At 34.5% G+C, this 3,281-nt stretch overlaps 1 pseudogene; it reads right to left on the reverse strand.

Annotated features, from left to right (window-relative positions):
* Positions 1–1,458: 1,458 nt before the first annotated feature.
* Positions 1,459–2,199, reverse strand: LOC126551007 (uncharacterized; annotated as a pseudogene).
* Positions 2,200–3,281: the final 1,082 nt, after the last annotated feature.

Consider the following 3,281-nt stretch of genomic DNA (forward strand, 5'->3'; position numbering starts at 1 on the left):
CGTAAAATGTCTATGGCCTCTTTTGTTGAACATCTCTCTAAATCTGGATCATTTAACACCATACTAACTATTTTTTCACGAGTTCTCGCTGCTAAACCACATAGTGCAGATGTAGAGCGTCTCATTAGCACAAGTAATATTTTAAAATCTGCTGATAGACAAAATTTGCTTGTTTAGTCAGAGAATGAATATTTATTTGTTCATTTCAATATGCCACCTTTATCCTTATGGGATCCAAGAGATGCCGTTTTATCGTGGACTAACGAAACATGTCGCCGAGTAAAAGAGACTCCTAAGGCACGCGAACAAAGTTGGTTCAAAGGAGTGTTCGCAGAAGCAACTCAAACTCAAGGTCTAAAAAGGAATTTACAAGATATTGAAAATAATAAAGAGGAAACGCATTCCAAAAACAGACAATTTTAAAAAATAATTTTCATCTTTAAATATATTTGAAAATATTATTATTATTTGTTTAATAACTAATTGTTTACTAAATAACTTATAATAAAATTAGTTTCACAATTTTTCGTGTAGTTAATTTTTATAGTTTAAATATTGTATTTAGTGTGTTGCCCCTTATTACTGTAACATATATTTTATTTGTGCAGTTGGAAAATATCCTTACAATAAAGCCTGTATACTATATCCGAAAATATTTTATCCAAACCGTATTTTATCCGAAAATATTTTATTCGAAACATTTTTTAGTAGAAAAATAATTGGTACGAACTGTATTTTATCCGAAAAATGGAACAAACCTAGTTTAGCACCCACACGAATTTTTCGAATTTTTTTTTCAAAACCTAGGTAAATCAATGTTTTAAAAACGATAGGTAGTGCAAAAAAAAGTTGGCGGAAATCAATAGTTTTTGAGTAATAGAATTTTGAAATTTTAGTTTTTTCTATAATTCATTTAAATAGGTAATTTTTTGCCGCCTGTATACGAGTGAAGTGTGGGGCAGTGTTGCGTCTTACAAATCTAATAACGATAATCGAAGGATCGAAACTGTCCACGGATGAATAATTTTTTGCACTTTTTTCCATCACCTTTTTTCGTCAAATGCATTTTGGTTGGCTCTGTGACTTACTTGGGGTGGTGTTGCATAGAGAATCGAGAGATATTTTTCGATTTGCGGAGCGGAGCGATGGTGCCGAGGAGCGTGGCGACGAGTGCCGATACACCCTAAATAGGTACTGTTTTTGAAATCAATATTTTGTATATTTTTTAGGTACCCAAATCTAGAGTAACGCGCACGCCCAAACAAAATTTTCGTTTTTTTTTTTCATCAAAGCCTAGGTAAATCAACGTTTTAAAAACTTTGGTGCATATCGCACAACGCTCAATTTCACCTAATACCCGAAACAGCATACTTTAAAATTAGAAAAAAAGTAATAAAATAATAAAAAGGTATCAATACACTTTTAATACGTTTATTATGTATAATTTATATTTATATTTTAGAAATATCCAAACTCCGGTTCAGACTCTACTTCTTCCTCAGATTTCGATGACTCTGTCGATAGTTCTTCACTATCAACTATTTCCGGTGTAGTTGGGTTGTACAACAATGAAACCAACCGGAAAAACTCATTTAGCGGGTTCAAATTCAAATTTCGGCAAGATTTCAAAAACACGTGTTTGGCTATATATCCGGCGTAAAAATGTTTTTTCCGGGAATACTGGCTTAAAGATACCTTAGCATGACGTCACATCCCCTCGACATTATTCGTGTGCGCGCCAGTGTCGGGATTTTTAAATTCAATTGTATGGTTAACCGTTAAATGTTCATAACCCTCATCTTTTAAACAGTCGTAACTCTAAAATTGAAAATTCATAATTAATATCAAAGAATAAAAGAATATGAATAAACAAGACCACGTACTTTCCAACAATCACTAACGATTAATGTACCTGGCAAAATCCATTCTTTAATTACTGTCAGTAATGTCTCCTTATCACGACGTTAAACGGGTACTAAAAAACATTTGCCTGTTATCCGCTCTACTCCACCAAAAACCCACTGCCCCTCTACTCGATGACCCCTATAATATTTACGTCTACCAAATTTCGATTCGTCGATTTCGACCACTTTTCCAACACCACCTTCGTAATAAATAAAGTAAATAATTAAAAGAATTATTTTCACTTTTAATAAAATAAAAACGAAAATTACCAATTTTTTCATGCCGTAATATCATTCCATCGAAGACAACTTCCCGATGGAAAGACGCCTAATCAACAGCTGATTGTTGTGCAATTTCAATTTGTTTTCTTATAAAACAAAGAGACACATTCTCGGTCCACAGATAAGAAAACATAACTATTGGATAAATCCACAAGTGCGATTTATTGAAGAACATGTCTTTTCTTATGGATTGCTAAAAATCACACCGAAATTTTTTGCGATTATTCGTTGTAGACCACTGTCTACAACGCCAAACAAATCCATTGGCGTAATCTCCGTGAGGGCAAAATTTAGCAAAATGGCCGTTTTTGCATTTGAAGCTGTTATTTTTTGGTATAAGACCCCACAATTGAAGCTGTTCAATAATTGGCATTGACAACGGCCCATCCTCACGACACTCAAATAATTTAAATAATTTAATAACTGACCACGTCATTATTAGATAAAAACAAACTTAAATTTATAAAACGTACGAACTAGTGTGTTACGAATACTGCGTTAGAAACAGTTATGAACCAAAATTAAATATAAGGTATTACATTTTATCTACGATTAGGTTAGTTTATCTATAATCATATAAATTTAACTTCCACTTACGGAGATTTGTACGTTCGATAACGAAAATCATATTAACTGTGAAATACCTAAACACAAACGAAAATATACCTCGTTTTACTATGTAACACCAACCCGTATAGAGAGCACGCTTAAAAAATGCATTTTTGTTGCACCGACCACTGCACTCGCTCGGACATTTAAAAACGAAAATAGGTAACAGGGTCAATGGAAAATTCCTGAAATGAACAAAGATTTCGGGTGTATCTGCACTCGTCGCTACACTCCTCGGTGCCGTCGCTCCGCTCCGCAAATCGAAAAATATCCCTCGACTTGCTATGCAAAACCACCTCAAGTAGGTAACAGGGACAATGGAAAATTCCTGAAATGAACAAAGATTTCGGGTGTATCGGCACTCGTCACTACGCTCCTCGGCGCCGTCCCTCCGCTCCGCAAATCGAATAATATCTCTCGATTCTCTATGCAACACCACCCCAAGTAAGTCACAGAGCCAACCAAAATGCATTTGACGAAAAAAGG

The sequence above is a fragment of the Aphis gossypii genome, chromosome 3, assembly GCF_020184175.1.
Source record: "Aphis gossypii isolate Hap1 chromosome 3, ASM2018417v2, whole genome shotgun sequence".
In the NCBI taxonomy this organism is placed as follows: Eukaryota; Metazoa; Arthropoda; class Insecta; order Hemiptera; family Aphididae; genus Aphis; species Aphis gossypii.